The 20,910-nt window shown below is 43.3% G+C and overlaps 1 long non-coding RNA gene across 1 annotated transcript; it reads left to right on the top strand.

Moving 5' to 3' along the window:
* The first annotated feature begins 743 nt into the window (after positions 1–743).
* On the top strand, positions 744–20,496 carry LOC124788143. The gene is made up of 2 exons (XR_007016062.1): positions 744–847; positions 20,183–20,496. It is a non-coding gene; the product is annotated as an uncharacterized LOC124788143 (long non-coding RNA).
* Positions 20,497–20,910: the final 414 nt, after the last annotated feature.

Here is a 20,910-nt window from a genome sequence, read left to right as displayed (position 1 = left end):
TCTAATAAAATAATTAATAAATTACGGCTGTCGTATTTATTTTCTTCAAGTCTTTGATAATTTTTAAAGTCTTTGACCAGCTGTAGTCCTATTCTATTTACACAAGATGGAAGTACAAAAGGTTCAGAAGATGCGTTGTGCACCACGATATGTTTTATTATTATTAAAAGTCTGACAGCATACGATTGTGGAGAAGTTAATCAATACACTTACATTCAGCAAAAAATCTATTAGGCAAGACAGAGAGATTAGAGCTCGCGCGGAGGCTTATCAGCAATTGTTCTTCTCGTACACCATTCGTAACTTAAACAAGAAAGGAATGAACTGACGTTAGTTAACTAAGTACCCTTCGCCATGCGCAACGAGTTGGCTTTCGCATTATGGATGTAAATGACCACAGATCCATTAAGTGCTTCCTGACGTACGGTTATTTGGTCTGACCTTATCATAAAGTTGTTTTCCTCCACAATAATGATAGATTGTACGTGTGAGAGTGAGCGCCTCGCAGAAGCGGCTCTGCTTCCCACGCCCAGAGAAAGCCCGGCCTCGAGGGGCGGCAGATGCTGCGCGCGGAGCCGGTCTGCCCTGGGGTCTGGTCGCACTCACAAAGCGCCGCGGCCGGCAGCACCTTGCGCAACGGCCCGCGGCTCAGGTTGCCGGATGTGGGCGGGGCGCGCAGGTGCTGCCCGCTATGCAGATCTGCAACGGCCCGCCACGCCCACTGCGTCAGACGACCGTTCGCTCTGGCGCTGCTTCTCAGTAGTCCCCGTGTAACGTTACTCGTCGGCCAGAGTCGGGCGAAGTAGTAACGCCACAAAGGAAGATGTGCGCAAGCGTAACGCTGGCCGTAAGTGAGCAATTGGTGTTTGAATAACCTGAAGCACATTGGCGTCAATACTGACAAAAATTACCCTCATCTACTTCAGGAAATGTTACTTTCTGCTGTTCAGTAACTTTACGTTTGGAATTATACGGTCTCAATAACAGTCTGTCCGTGTTGAAGACTAAAAAAATTTCAAGTTTAAGTTTGCTAATATCTGTTGTGTTTTGTTTAAAGTCTCATTGGTCATCACACGAAATAGATCAGATTTTTCAATGTACATGGTTCGCCGTGAATTATGGAAGAATCAGGAAACAGTAATACCTCTCCTTACTGTACAGCATCTCTCGCGAAAGTTGTGAAAATATGATCACAGCGCAGCTGCATGTAACTTTACGGGCTGAATCTCTTAAAAGATGTACCCATTTTACTTTGAGAAGCGTTCAAGACTCCGACATATGATATTATGCACAAATGCACTTTATTATGTTTCATGGTAAATCCTCTTAACTCATGAAGTAACCCAGTTACTGAAGCTAGTTTGGCTTCTTTTTTAAATAATGGAACGATATCCTTTTTAACCACATTTTAAAACTGCTGATGATACGAGTAGGCTACTGTAAGTAAAGACGTGTAGATTTGCTGGCTGGGAGACTCTGAATGGCACGTTCAGCTGCCTAGTTGGAGAGGTTTTTCTGGCCTTCCCCTACAAGGGCACATTACCTCCACGAAGTATAAGAGTTGTGTATTTAACTGTATTTGGTAAATGTTGTTGTTGTTGTTATGGTCTTCAGTCCTGAGACTGGTTTGATGCAGCTCTCCATGCTACTCTATCCTGTGCAAGCTTCTTCATCTCCCAGTATCTTCTGCAACCTACATCCATCTGAATCTGCTTAGTGTATTCATCTCTTGGTCTCCCTCTACGATTTTTACCCTCCACGCTGCCCTCTAGTACAAAATTGGTGATCCCTTGATCCCTCAGAACATGTCTTACCAACCGATCCCTTCTTCTAGTCAAGTTGTGCCACAAACTTCTCTTTTCCCCTATCCGATTCAATACCTCCTCATTAGTTAAATGATCTACCCATCTAATCTTCAGCATTCTTCTGTAGCACCACATTTCGAAAGCTTCTATTCTCTTCTTGTCCAAACTGGTTATCGTCCATGTTTCACTTCCATACATGGCTACACTCCATACAAATACTTTCAGAAACGACTTCCTGACACTTAAATCTATACTCGATGTTAACAAATTTCTCTTCTTCAGAAACGCTTTCCTTGTCATTGCCAGTCTACATTTTATATCCTCTCTACTTCGACCATCATCAGTTATTTTTCTCCCCAAATAGCAAAACTCCTTTACTACTTTAAGTGTCTCATTTCCTAATCTGATTCCCTCGGCGACTTAATTCGACTACATTCTGTTTGAGGGGCGTTCAATAAGTAATGGAACACATTTTTTTGTATCGGTGAGTTTCTGTTGAAAAAACGTAGTATTTGTTGTGGGATGTTGTGGAATATTCCCGCTTCAGGCTTTACAGTTTAATGAACTTCCGACAGGTGGCGGCGCTATACATAGCCTTCAAAATGGCGTCTGTAACGGAGTTGGGTTCCAAGCAGAGAGCTGGCGCTGAGTTCCTTTTGGTGGAAAACCGCATCGCAGATAGTCATACGCGCTTGCGGAATGTCTACGGAGACCTAGCAGTCAACAAAAGCACGGTGAGTCGCTGGGCGAGGTGTCTGTCATCATCGCAACAAGGTCCTGCAAACCTGTCCGATCTCCCGCGTGCCAGCCGGCCGCACACAGCCGTGACTCCTAGAATGTTGAAAGGGGCGACACTCTCATTCCAGATGATCGACGGATCACAAACACCTCACTGCTGAATTAGACGTCTCCGTTGGTAGTGCTGACACACTCGTCCACCAGTTGAGGTACTCAAAAAATGTGCGCCCGCTGAGTTTCTCACCACCTAATGGAAAACCACGAAGAGCAACGAAGAACCATCGATGCGGGATTGCTTGAGCGTTACGAGACTGATCGTGACAATTTTTTTCGAACATCGTCACCGGAAACGAAGCATGGGTTCATCGCTTTTAACCGGAAACAAAACGGCAATCAATGGAGTGTCGCCACACCGTCTCTCCTCTGAAGGAAAAGTTCAAAGCTGCACCCTCAACTGGTAAAGTCATGGCGATGGTCTTCTGGGACTCACAAGAGGTTATTTTGTTTGATGTCCTCCCTCATGGTGCAGGGATCAACTCTGAAGTGTACTGTACTACCCTTAGGAAACTGAAGAAACGACTCCAGCGTGTTCGTCGCCACAAAAATACAAACGAGCCTCTCTTTCTCCGTCACAGCGCAAGGCCTCACACAAGTCTGCGCACCCGAAAGGAGCTGACAAAACTTCATTGGACTGTTCTTCCTCATCCACCCAACAGCCTGGAAGCTGGAAGCGCTACATGGATGACGAGCAGGTTATGGATGCGGCAAGATGTTGGCTCGAGCAGTATACTGGTACCATGCGGGAGTACAACCCTACACAGTACCGTGGGGTGTAAGGCCGTCGCATTGAACAGAGATTATTTTGAAAAATAGGTTTTTGTAGTCAAATTAATGGAGAATAATGTGGTATATTGGAATCCTGAATGAAACCAACATGCTTTCGTTGTTGTTGTGGTCTTCAGTCCTGAGACTGGTTTGATGCAGCTCTCCATGCTACTCTATCCTGTGCAAGGTTCTTCATCTCCCAGTACCTACTGCAGCCTACATCCTTCTGAATCTGCTTAGTGAGGTCATCTCTTGGTCTCCCTCTACGATTTTTACCCTCCACGCTGCCCTCCAGTACCAAATTGCTGATCTCTCGATGCCTCAGAACATGTCCTACCAACCGATCCCTTCTTCTAGTCAAGTTGTGCCACAAACTCCTCTTCTCCCCAGTTCTATTCAGTACCTCCTCATTAGTTATGTGATCTACCCATCTAATCTTCAGGAATCTCCTGTAGCACCACATTTCGAAAGCTTCTACTCTCTTCTTGTCTAAACTATTTATCGCCCATGTTTCACTTCCATACATGGCTACACTCCATACAAATACTTTCAGAAACGACTCCCTGACACTTAAATCTATACTCGATGTTAACAAATTTCTCTTCTTCAGAAACGCTTTCCTTGCCATTGCCAGTCTACATTTTATGTCCTCTCTACTTCGAGCATTATCAGTTATTTTGCTCCCCAAATAGCAAAAGCAAATGTGTTGCATTTATTATTGAACGCCCATCCTGTGTATATAGTGTGGCGTCAGGTTTGTCCTGTACGATGATGATGATGATAGATGTGTGAGGGTGAAACCCAGTGCCGGCACATAGCCTGCTCCTCTCGAATAGCACCAAGGGGACCACGAGTTTAACGTTCCCATCCGACGGATCATCATCGACAGCGTCACATGTCCTCTCTTCATGGAATTTATTTCGCGACACGGGCGAAACGTTTGGTGATCAGGAGCTCTACGCAGCCACTCCTCCTCCATCTCTTTGCCGCAAAGGGAAAAGGAAAACCACCGACAGCGTGTGGCGTATCCAGGCGATTATCAATCGAAGTACTGGTCGTGCCCGATTTTGCTTCACATGGCGATCTGACGTGAACTGGTGTATTCAACGAGGCAAGACAGTTGGCGCGAGTCCAGCAATATAACGCTTGTTGTTGTTGGCGTTGAAACCTTTCGCACAAATATAAGATACATGTACAACTGTGTTGAAATCCTCTACAGCGCGATGCGTTTTGCTTGGTCACCACAGTAATTGTTTACTGTAAAGTCACCGTTTGTTTCCGATAATGGCCAAGCGACGGAACGCGCAGTAATACCGTGGTCGGCTAGTACAAGGTCAGCTATGACCTGCACACCATCGTTAGCATATTCGAAGGGGCTCATGGAAAATATGACAAATGTTAGTACCTGTTCCTGTTAAACTGAACAGCGTTTATAGAAGCGAGCAGGCAGTCGAAAGGCTGATACAATGACGGAGACTGGCACGTAGCTCCACTTGGCGGAGTTTACACCAAAATAAACGTTCCTGGTCGAAGGACGTAGCCAAAGGGGGGTTCGGGGGGGAGGGGGGATCTAGACCCCTCCACCACCTAAATGAAATTACAGACGACCTAGTTCCAGTATAGTGCAACTGAAACATATTTTGATTTTCAATCATACGACGTAAACGGGCTACGCGCTATCGATACTCAACAAGGCCATCGACAGATTTATACTACTGATATATCATTAGTATTATCGGCTATCGCCCATCCATACTTTACCAAGTCCAACTACCGTAAATTGTTGGCCTTACTTGAGCTCAGTTCTTCTTTTCTGAATCATGCAGGTGAATTTAATTTTAGGGCTACCGTTTATTGTTTTTTGTCGTGTGGTGTTGATATATTCTAACTGGATAAGTTTGTAATACGAAAGAAGACGAAAACCGAGTATGATTCGTCCACTAGCATTATGGTAAGTTAAGAACATGTACTCGCAGCTATAATAACCTAATTACCTAATTATAGCAGTTTAATATTAGCCAGGAGCCGTTATTTGGTGAGTGATAGAACTTCGGAGTTGCAGTATTTCATTATCTGACAAGACACAGGAGCGGTAAACATGATTACAAATAACGCTAAATTAAAATAAGTGCATAAAAATATATTTACATTTGCCTGTATCGCCCAAAAATCGCATTGACCAACAAAAAGTATCGCCAAAACGACGACGGTAGCACTGCTATAAAAAAAAAAAAATTGCTATAAGTTCTGTCATTACTGGGCCAAATATCGCCCAATCTAGTCACATGGGCGGTATTCAACCACGAAAACCAGTTGCGATACGGAACGATGGGGAGTGGTTTGTGGAGAGCGGAAGTGATATGTGATGACATCATATTCTACAGTTCGTTTGTAAAAGACTTTTTCAGCAGACTGCTTCAATTTGTCCGAGCCGACTGCGCCTTGTATCACCTCCCCTCCCCCCCCCCCCACCCCCCACCCCACACACACACTTCCGTCCAAAATCAGTTTACTCCCTTCTCACACTACAATAACTGAAATTTTTGCTCACTTACGGAAATTGAATTTTAGTGAAATGAAAGATACATTTTGAGACTGAATTCAGGAACTTGGGATGCTTTGATGCGCTGAAGGGCTTCTCCCTTGGTCTCAGATAAGCCGTAAATTTAAATACAAGACTGAAATAGAAGGCAGTTATTATCAAAAGAGATTTGAGTCCGTTCAACTTTATAAGTAATTCAGCGTAACGTTAAGATTTTTCTGCTCTACCATACTGAATCTTACATTAGAAGATTGAGCTGTATTTTGTGAGCAAAGAGTTGTTTCTTTATATTAGAATTTTATTTCATTTGGCAGTAGACGAAGGTAGCGTATTTGCAAAAAAATATTTAATTTGCATTTGGATATTTCTCAGATCCTCTTTAACGAGTCGAACCCTCCTTTTGACAAAATCCTGGCTACATCCTTGCTGGCCACCTTGCATTTCAATACTAGCTCATTTCTTAGGTTACGTTGCTGTACTCCGTTTTCAGGAGCTGTCGAATGTCGTCAAGTAAGTATATCATACTGTTACAGAAATACATACCTGTTCAAGATCTTGTTTCGTACAGAAGTTAAATGGATTAAAAATACAACTAAATGACCTGCTGAAAACCTCGTTTCGATATTTTGAAATGAAAAGGACGAAAATTTTAGGATATCGCCGCAACCTACTTGCGCGTTCTGAATGGAACAGGTAACAACGAGAAAGGCAACTTAGACAACCTGCTTCGTCGGACAGTGTAGAATTATAATTTAATCGAACTATCTGCCACAGAGCACCACTGAAGAATTGAAGGGGGACCAATTTCAGACAAAATGGCTAGTGGTTAAATGTTCATCCCTCCGTTGCTCATCGACAGCGACAATAATTTATAGCTATTTGTTCGGCATTCAAATGCTACAGCAGAGGAATGCCAATGGCTACAACTCACGTCGATGACTTACGTTTCATGTTATTCACTCAAAGAAATAGGGCAGTTACTCAGCTTCGATTGCGGCATCCTCTTTCTGCAGCCACGGGCAACAGTGAATCCTCATTCAATTTTCAAACTGATCAAATGTTGCCTCCGTGTGAGGCAACGTTCCTGTATGGAGTGGTGTATGTTCCTAAGATGCACAGACTGCAAAGGTCGTGTACACTTGCACGTAATATTTCTATGTAATATTATTTTTTTGAAATCTTTTCTTTAGTTTTCTTTCACATGATGTTTGTCTCGCCATCACTGGTAGGTACGCGACATCAAGTCAAGTAATATACAGCTGATGAAAGAACAAAGAAAGTAAATCGCTGCCCACCACCAATGGGTCATACAGGAGCATTGCTAAGGCTCTGCTCTTTCGTTATCTCATTCTGGTAACATGCAGACGTGATGAATCGATTCATATCTAAATGTAACATGAGAGAACCGGATTGCAAAATGAAATCACGGTGGTGCACTAGATGATAAATGAACTAATAAAATAAACTTCGTGACCCTAATTGTTAAGAATTCTTATGTTCGAATCTTCACTATCCTAAATAACATACACAGTCATCGACTTGTCGTGAGATAATAGGAGGATGGATACTACGTTACACAAAGGACGTCGTAAGAGTCTCGCGTTTTACCGTGGAAGTGTGTCGGTGCAGATGTACAGGGTGTTACAAAAAGGTACGGCCAAACTTTCAGGAAACATTCCTCACACACAAATAAAGAAAAGATGTTGTGTGGACATGTGTCCGGAGACGCTTAATTTCCATGTTAGAGCTCATTTTAGTTTCGTTCTTCCACCTACGCTCAATGGAGCACGTTATCATGATTTCATACGGGATACTCTACCTGTGCTGCTAGAACATGTGCCTTTACAAGTACGACACAACATGTGGTTCACGCACGATGGAGCTCCTGCACATTTCAGTCGAAGTGTTCGTCCTCTTCTCAACAACAGATTCGGTGACCGATGGATTGGTAGGAGGAAATCCTCTCTGGCTTCCGGCGGCTATCTGATTTGGTGAAGACTGCCAGTCTCGCTAGCGGGATGAAAGCAGAGCTCACCATCTGCAGCATCGTCGACAGGACTGACCGCGGACCTTTGGTACAGAGCCGAGTGGAGGGTCTGAATCAGAGGCTGAGACGGTTCTGCGATCGTGTGGGCTGCAGATTCCTCGACTTGCGCCATAGGGTGGTGGGGTTTCGGGTTCCGCTGGATAGGTCAGGAGTCCACTACACGCAGCAAACGGCTACACGCGTAGCAGGGGTTGTGTGGCGTGGACTGGGCGGTTTTTAGGTTAGATGGCCTCTGGCAAGTACAGAAAGGGCAACAGCCCCAAAGGGTGCGGGGAAAAGTCAGGACATGCGGAGACCAAGCAGCAATCGGTATTGTAATTGTAAACTGTCGAAGCTGCGTTGGTAAAGTACCGGAACTTCAAGCGCTGATAGAAAGCACCTAAGCTGAAATCGTTTTAGGTACAGAAAGCTGGCTGAAGCCAGAGATAAATTCTGCCGAAATTTTTACAAAGGCACAGACGGTGTTTAGAAAGGATAGATTGCATGCAACCGGTGGTGACGTGTTTGTCGCTGTTAGTACTAGTTTATCCTGTAGTGAAGTAGAAGTAGATAGTTCCTGTGAATTATTATGGGTGGAGGTTACACTCAACAACAGAGCTAGGTTAATAATTGGCTCCTTTTACCGACCTCCCGACTGAGCAGCATTAATGGCAGAACAACTGAGAGAAAATCTGGAATACATTTCACATAAATTTTCTCAGCATGTTATAGTCTTAGGTGGAGATTTCAATTTACCAGATATAGACTGGGACACTCAGATGTTTAGGACGGGTGGTAGGGACAGAGCATCGAGTGACATTATACTGAGTGCACATCCGAAAATTACCTCTAGCAATTAAACAGAGAACCGACTCGTGGAGATAACATCTTGGACCTACTGATAACAAACAGACCCGAACTTTTCGACTCTGTAAGTGCAGAACAGGGAATCAGTGATCATAAGGCCGTTGCAGCGTCCCTGAATATGGAAGTTAATAGGAATATAAAAAGAAGGAGGAAGGTTTATCTGTGTAGCAAGAGTAATAGAAGGCAGATTTCAGACTACCTACCAGACCAAAACGAAAATTTCTGTTCCGACACTGACAATGTTGAGTGTTTATGGAAAAAGTTCAAGGCAATCGTAAAATGCGTTTTAGACAGGTACGTGCCGAGTAAAACTGTGAGGGACGGGAAAAACCCACCGTGGCTCAATAACAAAGTTAGGAAACTACTGCGAAAGCAAAGAGAGCTTGACTCCAAGTTTAAACGCAGCCAAATCCTCTCAGACAAACAGAAGCTAAACGATGTCAAAGTTAGCGTAAGAGGGCTGTGCGTGAAGCGTTCAGTGAATTCGAAAGTAAAATTCTATGTATCGACTTGACAGAAAATCCTAGGATATTCTGGTCTTACGTTAAATCAGTAAGTGGCTCGAAACAGCATATCCAGACACTCCAGGATGATGGTGGCATTGAAACAGAGGATGACACGCGTAAAGCTGAAACACTAAACACCTTTTTTCAAAGCTGTTTCACAGAGGAAGACCGCACTGCAATTCCTTCTCTAAATCCTCGCACAAACGAAAAAATGGCTGACATCGAAATAAGTGTCCAAGGAATAGAAAAGCAACTGGAATCACTCAACAGAGGAAAGTCCACTGGACCTGACGGGATACAAATTCGATTCTACACAGAGTACGCGAAAGAACTTGCCCCCCTTCTAACAGCCGTGTACCGCAAGTCTCTAGAGGAACGGAAGGTTCCAAATGATTGGAAAAGAGCACAGGTAGTCCCAGTCTTCAAGAAGGGTCGTCGAGCAGATGCGCAAAACTATAGACCTATATCTCTGACGTCGATCTGTTGTAGAATTTTAGAACATGTTTTTTGCTCGAGTATCATGTCGTTTTTGGAAACCCAGAATCTACTCTGTAGGAATCAACATTGATTCCGGAAACAGACTCAACTCGCTTTATTTGTTCATGAGACCCAGAAAATATTAGATACAGGCTCCCAGGTAGATGCCATTTTCCTTGACTTCCGGAAGGCGTTCGATACAGTTCCACACTGTCGCCTGATAAACAAAGTAAGAGCCTACGGAATATCAGACCAGCTGTGTGGCTGGATTGAAGAGTTTTTAGCAAACAGAACACAGCATGTTGTTATCAATGGAGAGACGTCTACAGGTAACCTCTGGCGTGCCACAGGGGAGTGTTATGGGACCATTGCTTTTCACAATATATATAAATGACTTAGTAGATAGTGTCGGAAGTTCCATGCGGCTTTTCGCGGATGATGCTGTAGTATACAGAGAAGTTGCAGTATTAGAACATTGTAGCGAAATGCAGGAAGATCTGCAGCGGATAGGCTCTTGGTGCAGGGAGTGGCAACTGACTCTTAACATAGATAAATGTAATGTATTGCGAATACATAGAAAGAAGGATCCTTTATTGTATGATTATATGATAGCGGCACAAACACTGGTAGCAGTTACTTCTGTAAAATATCTGGGAGTATGCGTGCGGAACGATTTGAAGTGGAATGATCACATAAAATTCATTGTTGGTGAGGCGGGTACCAGTTTGAGATTCATTGGGAGAGTCCTTAGAAAATGTAGTCCATCAACAAAGGAGGTGGCTTACAAAACACTCGTTCGACCTATACTTGAGTATTGCTCATCAGTGTGGGATCCGTATCAGATCGAGTTGACGGCGGAGATAGAGAAGATCCAAAGAAGAGCGGCGCGTTTCGTCACAGGGTTATTTGGTAACCGTGATAGTGTTACGGAGATGTTTAGCAAACTCAAGTGGCAGACTCCGTAAGAGAGGCGCTATGCATCGCGGTGTAGCTTGCTAGCCAGGTTTCGAGAGGGTGCCTTTCTGATTAGGTATCGAATATATTGCTTCCCCCTACTTATACCTCCCGAGGAGATCACGAATGTAAAATTAGAGAGATTCGAGCGCGCACGGAGGCTTTCAGACAGTCGTTCTTCCCGCGAACCATACGCGACTGGAAGAGGAAAGGGAGGTAATGACAGTGGCGCGTAAAGTGCCCTCCGCCACACGCCGTTGGGTGGCTTGCGGAGTATAAATGTAGATGTAGATGTAGAGGCGGACCATTTTCATGGCCTCCACGCTCTCCTGACCTCAACCCTCTTGACTTTCATTTATGGGGGCATTTGAAAGCTCTTGTCTACGCAACCCCGGTACCAAATGTAGAGACTCTTCGTGCTCGTATTGTGGACGGCTGTGATACAATACGCGATTCTCCAGGGCTGCATCAGCTAATCAGGGATTCCATGCGACGGAGGGTGGATGCATGTATCCTCGCTAACGGAGGACATTTTGAACGTTTCCTATAACAAAGTGTTTGAATTATAATTATCCGGGCTGTTATGCCGTGGTCGGTTGATGAATTGTGTGGTAATTCCCAACGTTTCGTCTCCAACTGCGGGAGACATCTTCAAGGGGGTCCGTAGCTTGATGGAAGGTCCAACACACACACTGGCTCGCTACTGACTGCCGCTAAATTCCGTGTCCGCGCGCCCCCGCGCCGCGGCGTGACGTCACGTGTTTTGAAAACGTCAATGCAATTGGCCGCTGTCCGTCGCCGTCGATCGCCGTTGCCATCACCCAGTAGTGGACGAGTGGTACACAACTTCTTTAACACTGGCATCCATATACCGTTTAATTTGACGTCCTCCTCCTTTCGGTTAAAATTATTTGGGTGTTTAGCGATTTCGATTGCCTCCCTGTAGAGCCTTTCGTAATATCCGCTCGTGGCCGCTAGTACTTGCGTCTCCTCGAAACGAATATTGTGGTTCCCTGGCTGGAAAGCATGCTCCGCAACAGCTGATCGTTCCGTTTCTCCTCTTCTACAATTTCCCTTGTGCTCTTCCAAACGTTTAGAAACAGTTCTTTTTGTGGTACCCACATAAACATCACCACAGCTGCATGGGATCCTATACACTCCAGATTTTTCCAATGGTTTGCGAGCGTCCTTGGCAGGCCTAAGGAATTCCTGTATCTTCCTGGTGGGCTTCTATATTACGGTAATATTCCGCTTCGTCAAGATCCTCCCTATTCTTTCCATTACATTTTTAACAAACGGCAGGAAAACCTTAGATTTTGCAGTAGCCTGTACGTCAGTATGATTTCTGCGTGGCTGCCTCAACGCACGTTTTATTTCGGCGGACGAATATCCATTCTTCGTTAGTGCATTGTGGAGATGTTCCACCTCAGCGTCGAGCAACTCAGGTTCACAAATATTTCTAGCTCTGTCCGCTAACGTCTTGATAACATCCCGCTTCTGTTGTGGGTGGTGGTTCGAATCCCGGTGCAAATAACGGTCCGTGTGCGTGGGTTTGCGGTACACTGAGTGGCCCAAACTACCATTTTCGTTTCTAAACACAAGCACATCGAGGAAATGTAGTTTGCCGTCTACCTCCTCCTCTATTGTAAACTGAATTCTTGAGTTTATACTGTTCAGATGTTCGTGGAACCGGCTTAGTTCCTCCCTACCATGTCTCCACAACACAAACGTGTCATCCACGTATCGGAACCATACATTTGGTTTCTTGCTGGCAGTACCTAAGGCCTGTTCTTCGAATTTCTCCATAAAGAAGTTTGCAATTACGGGACTTAGGGGGCTTCCCATAGCCACGCCATCCGTTTGCTCATAGAACTGTTCATTCCACTTGAAGTATGTGGCCGTCAAACAACACTTAAACAGCTCTAAAATATCGGCAGGAAAAATTCGATCCAGCTGTTCCAATACATCATTAAGTGGAACCATGGTAAACAGCGATACCACATCGAAGCCTACCAATATGTCCTCCGGCTGGACCACTATGCCATTCAATCTGCTGATGAGATGTGTCGAATTCCTTATATAAGAGTCCGAACGGCCCACATGTGGTTTTAACAGCGTAGTCAAAAACTTGGCTAACGAGTAAGTGGGCGAACCAATGGCACTTAGTATCGGTCTTAACGGAACATTTTCTTTATGAATTTTGGGCAATCCATAAAGCCTCGGTGGTAGCGCAACCGAATTGCAGAGACCTTTCTGTACACTCTCTTCAATGGAGGACTTTTTTATTAACCGCGACACAGTTCTGAGAACGTTGTTAGTGGGGTCCTTATTCAGCTTCCTATATGCTTGCGGATCCAGTAGATCCGTAATTTTTCTCTGATAGTCGGCCACATCCATAACCACCGTTGCGCTTCCTTTGTCAGCTGGGAGAACCAAAATACTATCGTCGTCATTCAGGAGTTTTAAAGCTCTTCTCTCACCCAAAGTTATATTACTTTTCGGCGGTTTTGCATTGGCTAATATTCTCACTGTTTCTATACGGATTTCTTCAGCTGTTACAGAATCTACACTGCGAATTCCTGCTTCTACATTGGCTATAATTTCTTCCGTGGGCACAAAACGCACATGCTCGACGCTGAGATGGAACATCTCCACAATGCACTAACGAAGAACGGATATTCGTCCGCCGAAATAAAACGTGCGTTGAGGCAGCCACGCAGAAATCATACTGACGTACAGGCTACTGCAAAATCTAAGGTTTTCCTGCCGTTTGTTAAAAATGTAACGGAAAGAATAGGGAGGATCATGACGAAGCGGAATATTACCGTAATTTAGAAGCCCACCAGGAAGATACAGGAATTCCTTAGGCCTGCCAAGGACGCTCGCAAACCATTGGAAAAATCTGGAGTGTATAGGATCCCATGCAGCTGTGGTGATGTTTATGTGGGTACCACAAAAAGAACTGTTTCTAAACGTTTGGAAGAGCACAAGGGAAATTGTAGAAGAGGAGAAACGGAACGATCAGCTGTTGCGGAGCATGCTTTCCAGCCAGGGAACCACAATATTCGTTTCGAGGAGACGCAAGTACTAGCGGCCACGAGCGGATATTACGAAAGGCTCTACAGGGAGGCAATCGAAATCGCTAAACACCCAAATAATTTTAACCGAAAGGAGGAGGGCGTCAAATTAAACGGTATATGGATGCCAGTGTTAAAGAAGTTGTGTACCACTCGTCCACTACTGGGTGATGGCAACGGCGATCGACGGCGACGGACAGCGGCCAATTGCACTGGACGCAAGTACTAGCGGCCACTAGCGGATATTACGAAAGGCTCTACAGGGAGGCAATCGAAATTGCTAAACACCCAAATAATTTCAACCGAAAGGAGGAGGGCGTCAAATTAAACGGTATATGGATGCCGGTGTTAAAGATGTGTACCACTCGTCCACTACTGGGTGATGGCAACGGCGATCGACGGCGACGGACAGCGGCCAATTGCACTGACGTTTTCAAAACACGTGACGTCACGCCGCGGCGCGCTGGCGCGCGGACACGGAATTTAGCGGCAGTCAGTAGCGAGCCAGTGTGTGTGTTGGACCTTCCATCAAGCTACGGACCCCCTTGAAGATGTCTCCCGCAGTCGGAGACGAAACGTTGGGAATCACCACAGAATTCATCAACCGACCACGGCATAACAGCCCGGATAATTATAATGGACATGGTATTTCCGGCCGTAAAAGTTTACATTTTAGTATAAAGTGTTTGAAGTCACGCTGGTACGTTCTGTTTGTTGCTGTGTGTTTCCATTCCATGATTAATGTGATTTGAAGAGAAGTAATAAAATGAGCTCTAACATGGAAAGTAAGCGTTTACGGACGCATGTCCACATAACATATTTTCTTTCTTTGTGTGTGAGGAATGTTTCCTAAAAGTTTGGCCGTACCTTTTTGTAACACCCTGTATAGAGGGAACGTCATTTTACGTGTACAACAGGTGACGAGTTCATCTTAAAAAGCAACCCCCCCCCCTCCCCCGATCATCCAGGGATTGTTGGTACACGGAAACTTTCCACAGTAATGACCCAGCTAACGGAATTGCCCGATTAGTGTTCGATATGAATCCCAAGAAGCATGTGTGAGAGGATTTCGGGAGCGCTGTTCTTGGTCACAGTCCTCTTTCCCTCACGGCACTGAAAGCAACTTTCCAAGAGAAATATCATTCACTTTGCACAGAGCACACGTATGCCATAAATAAAAGCATTTACACCATTGAGTATGCTGCATTTATGCTCTTGGTAATCAAACTCCTTAATGGTATTACTTGTACTACACCAAATTTCAAGCAGGTAGCCAGTGATCAGTGAAAATGTCTATTAATTCTTTCACTTCCATTTTGTACATTTAGATCTTTTATGTTCGGACCGTAGGTTTAATCTTTTTTATGCCCTCTTATTCGCATTAAATTTGCCACACACCTTTGAGTTATCGTTAGTTTGGTGACTGTACTGATTCTGTACTTACGATAATCGAAGGGCATAAACAGGACGCAGTAGATGAGAAATTAGTCGGGTAGAGTTCAATCTTTACATTATGCAAACAGTAAAGGAAACCAAGAAAAAATGAGGAAAGGAATATTAAGGTTCAGGGAGGAAAAATAAAAATTTTGAGGTTTTCAGAATACATTGTAATTCTGTCAGAGAGGGTAAACAACTCGGAAAATCAGTTGAACAGAATGGATGGTATTTTGAAAACAAAAATAAATCGTGGGTAATGGAGTATTCGAATTAAATCAGGTAATGCCGAGGGCATTACACTACGAATGAGGCACTAAAAGCAGTAGAAAATGGCAGAAAAATAATTGACAATGGTCAAAGTAAATGGCAATAGGAAGAAAAGCGTCTTTGAGAAAGGGAATTTTATTAACGTTTAATATAAATTTTAGTGTGAGGAAAGTCTTTGTGAAGATCATTTGCTGGACTTTAACCTTGCAAACAACATTAAATGTTGGTGATAAACAGTTCAGACAACATGATAATAGAATCTTCTGAAATGTTCTGTTACAGAAGAATGCGGACTAATCGTTCAATAGTTTTCACGTTTATCTACACGACTTCTTTGGTGACCCGTTGATAATGCTTTTCTGGAAATGGAAACTCATGTGTTTCATGGAATATTTACAAGCCATGTCACTTCAAATAAAATACTCGAGCTTTCGATAGCTGTCTCCGCCATCATCATCAGGAGTTAAAATCACTGACTGCCAGGGCTGGCACACTGTTCCGTTTACATAAGTGCGATAGAAGCGTCCGAAACCTTCCATATAGGGCCGAAGTGAAGCATGTGCGTAAGGCATGTTGGGCAGCTCATAGCTGACCAACTGATGTAGGGCCGGCGCAACATCTGAAACTGTTGTTCCCTAGAAGCATCAAGCGCTCGTCTTCGCTTTCGCTCGATATCCAAAGCCCGACCCCATTCCCTACGAAGTGCGTAACCTCTGGTCTCTGTTAAGATTGTTGCAGTTTATTCTAATTTCGGCCATCTCTTTACAACAGAATCCCAACATGGTGGTGCATGAGCTAAGCCTCTCCTATTTTCAAATTGTATCTTACGTCTGATTTCTAGGCAACATTCAGCCATGGCCGTCTTCTCAAGTGGCCTTTGTTTAATATGTCGTGAGAGCGTCGTGAGAGTTCAGAGCAGCACTCAGCAACAGTGCGAATAGTTAGTGCCATGTAAATGCTGCCGTATTTGTGAGGTACAAAAGTATGAAAAAAGTATGCCAAATTTAAAATAACGCAGAATTTCTAAGATTGGCTGTGTTTCACTGAAGCTCGAAACTTAGTGCGGACTTCAACGTGAGACGCTTTTAATAGATCCCACAAAGAACTCTATCTTGAATTCTGGTGGAAAATCCAAAGAGATTCTGGATGCATGTGAAGTACACCAGCTGCAAAATACAATCAATACAGTTATTGCATGCTAGCAATGGTAATTTTACCAGTGACAGCACCACTAAAGCAGAGTTATTAAACATATTTGTCAGAAATTCCTTCACCAAAGAAGACTATGTGAATATTCCAGAATTTGACTCAAGAACAGCGGACTACATTGGTAACGTAAAAGTAGCGAAGCAACTTAAATCACTTAATAAAAGCAAGTTTTCTGGTCCAGATAGTATACCTAATAGGTTCGTTACAGAGTAGGCTGATACAATAGCTCAATACTTAACAATCACATACAATTGCTCGCTCGTTGAAAGAACCATATCCAAAGAGAAGAAAGTTGCACAGGTCACACCAATAAAGGAAATAGAAGTAACCTTATCAATTACAGATCCACATCGCTGACGTCGATCTGTAGAAGTATTTTGGAGCATATGTTGTGTTTGCACATTATGAATTACGTCGAAGAAAACGAACTATTGACACACAGTCATCACGGGTCGCAGAATATATGGTTCCTGTGAAGCGCAGTAAAAAAAGCACGAAGTAATGAGTGCTGTCGGGAGGGGATCTCTCATCGATTTCGTATTTGTAGATTTCCAGAAGGCTTTTGACACCGTTCCTCACAAGCAGCTTCAAACCAATTTGCTAGCTTGTGGTTCGTCATTTCAGCTGTGCGACTTCGCAGAAACTGACGGAAAGTCATCGAGTAAAACAGAAGTGATATTCGGCTATCGCCAAGCAAGTGTTACAGGCCGTCTGTTGTTCCTGCTCTATATAAACGATTTAGGAGATAATGTGAGCAGCCCTCTCGGATCGTTTGCAGAGGGTCTTTTATCGTCTAATAAATCGTCAGAAGATCAAAGCGAATTACAAAATGATATAGAAAAGGTATCTGTATTTTCAAAAACTGACTGTTGATCGTAAACAATGAGTGTGATGCCGTCCACATGAGTAATAAAAATATCCATTAAATTTCTGTTATACGATAAATTACATAAAATTAAAGGTTTAGATAAAACTAAATACCTGTGGATTACGATTTCGAACAATATAAATCTAAATCATCGCACAGAAAATGTTTGGGAAGGTGAAGTGAAGACTGCATTTTACTAACAGAACACGGAGTAGACGTAACTGACCTGCTAAGGAGACTGCCTACACCATGCTTGTCCGTCCAATTGTGGAGTACCGCTACGAGGGATGGGATCCGCGCCAGATTGAGGAGTGACGGAAGATATCGAAAAAGTTCAGAGAAGGGCGACTCGTTTTATATTATCACTAAACAGGGGGCAGAGTGTCACGAGTGTGATACACCAGTTGGAGCGGCAGTCATTAAAAACTAAAGTGTTCTACGTCGTGGCGAGATCTTTTTACGAAATTTAGATCACCAATTTCCACCTCCAAACGCAGAAATGTTTGTTGACGCCAAACTACATATGGTGAAATGATCATCATTATAAAATAAGAGAAATCAAAACTTTCACGCGAAGTTGTAAGTGTTCGTTTTCCCTGTGCGATGTTAAAGAGAGTGGAATGGTAGAGAAATTGTCTGTAGGTGGTCCGATGAACCTTCTGCCAGGCACTATAGCATCTCCAGTGAAATAATATGAAAAGACTTAAAAAAAAACAGTATTTATAAAGGAGAGACATTTAAAAATTGAATAATATACATGTTTCTCATGTATCCGTATTATAATAATTTCTCTGTGTAAGTTTCGAGGGCAAAGAAATATAACAAAATGATCCAAAGAGACGACAAGATACACTCTTTTGTTAATTTTTTAGTCGTCTTCACTTCTTCTCTTGTCTTGGTTGCGTGTAGACGGACATCTTGCGAGTGCTGGCAAATGTAAGCATATTTGTACTAATTAAGCAGATAATATATTGATTTAATATCATTGTTCACTTTTAATTTGTAAGAGGTGATCCCGATTTCATGTCCGCCTTCCTTTGAATTAACCTGCATTCGAGTAACTTACAGTTCAACACTCGCAGCGGCCGATGCAGCCAACGACGCCATTACGTGGCGATATTAACTTATAAAAAATTAGCGGAAGCGAAAAACTCGCCCGCTATTAACATAATATACATTTTTCTCCACAGCCGCCCGACGGTGCAGAAGGTACGTAGCTTTAAGATTCTTAGTTTCAGTAACACAGCCGAGAGCCAGAGCCAGGACTCCGACTACAATGCAATGGTTAACGGAGGTAAGAAGAAATACTCTCGCGCGTGTGTGGGCCGCAATTGTAATTTATAACTAAAGATTTTTTGCTTTAAAGTAAACCGACTAGCCGAGGAAATTAATATGAAAAGTTTATTCCACTGTTCAACTTATATACTCATGTTTTAAGATTCAGCGATTCTAATTCCACTGAAGATCAATGTTATTAAAAAAAAAAAGAGAACTTCACAAAAGCGTTTAATTGTAAATCAAAATTAAAATGAAGTATCATTTCGATTAAGGCCCACCACGTAAGTCGGCAACAATCAACGTTACCAATAAATAATATATTAAATTATGACGGCCGACAGACGCGAGAGCACTTAAGGGTGAATTGCAGGGTAGTTATGCAGATGTAGACAATATGTGGCAGGAACTCCTAGACCTAAGTTCTACTTAACCATGTATAACGTATTTCGTATCTTGAAAGCAAGCCGGAACACTGTTCGCAGTCCAAGTCTCTGCAGCCAGCTTGGCCTCTTCCGATTCACGAGGCGTATTTCGTGTGTGCCACTTGAAAACGTTTGCACTCCCTCCATTGCTATAAGCTTTTTCCCAGAACACGCGTCTTAATTGCTGAAATTCCGACTGTAAATGGCCGTCATCAGAAATAATCTTTCTCCTGTATACTAACATGTTTAGAATCGCTCTCTTTTGTCCAGGGTGGTGAAAACTATTGGCGTTCAGGTGCCGGTTATATTTCCTGTACACACGCCGACCTCCTGACTCCTGCTTAACTAAAGCATCAATAAGGGAGGTTTGCCGTCCTTTCCTACCTCAACAGTAAATTTAATGTTGGGGTGGGCACCGTTTACGAGGTCGATGAACTGACGGAACACAGTTTCTTCATAACGCCACCTGAATCCAACATTAGCAGGGAGCAACTACGTGGCTTACGCTTGTTATGCGGAACGAGGACTTGATAGTCTTGCCAGCCGATAAAGGAAATGCTACTGCGGCCTGAGCACTGAAGACTATCACCTGAAGGTGCTATATTTATTAGATGATGATACATACCGCAAGCTTATTCGTGATCCAAGACAGACCGTCGTCAGAAAGATAGGAAAGTTATTAGAGGACTCAGGTATTGTGATGAAACGGTGATTTGTAGGTCGTACCATCGATAACTCATCGTCAAGCGGTACGTGAACAGTAAGCAGCTATAAGTTCCGTAATCTTAATAAAAATGAATATGAATATGTATGTATGAATATATTATGCTATAAAAATATGTATAATTTTTTATGTTTCATGTTACGACCGTGGGGCGTGGCAGTGGTGAAAGGAACAGTTTTTCTGCCAAGAAGGAAACATCGTTGCTGGGCTACATTGCTGTCGAAACGACGGCCATTTTCCAGAGAAGACATCCTGAAGCAAGTCACCCGATCCTGCATTACTAATGATGCCAAACGAAAATGATCTTACTCTGAAATTGAACGTTGTATTCAGTTCAAGCTCAGCTATGGGCACCTTTAGTTGGAAGCTACTGGTGCATTTCATTACTGTTTGAGACGTGGCGATATTATCTGTGCGTTTGTGTGAAAGTCATGTAATAATGATTTAAAAAGTAAACAAAAGTGTTTGGAAATATTTTAATCCAACATGAGTCAGTGGCTTAGCTGAAAGTTTTTTTCCAGATCAAGTGATGTTGTGTAAGCTGAAGGGCCATTTGAAATATATCTCGCATGATCTGATACTGAATAGTAACATCTATAAATTATTGAAATTACGCTACAGAGTTTGAGGTGACTTTATTTCACAAAATTGGAGTGCACTGTCTTATTTAAGTTTTGGAAAGAGGATGGCTAAGTTTAACTGTGAAAAAGAATTTAAGTGACAGTTTCGAAGTAGCAATACAGAGATTATCTTTGGGAGTAAAGCGAACATGGGGGTATAATTAGGGGAGGTAACTCTGCAGACTTACGCTGTACAATGCTCTGAAGCCGGCGCCGCCATTTTACTAGCCCATAAACATTAGCAGACTACCATTTACAGTTTTGTTTC

Source organism: Schistocerca piceifrons, chromosome 3 (genome assembly GCF_021461385.2).
Source record: "Schistocerca piceifrons isolate TAMUIC-IGC-003096 chromosome 3, iqSchPice1.1, whole genome shotgun sequence".
NCBI classification, from domain to species: domain Eukaryota; kingdom Metazoa; phylum Arthropoda; class Insecta; order Orthoptera; family Acrididae; genus Schistocerca; species Schistocerca piceifrons.
This window is presented reverse-complemented; position numbering and strand designations above follow the sequence as displayed.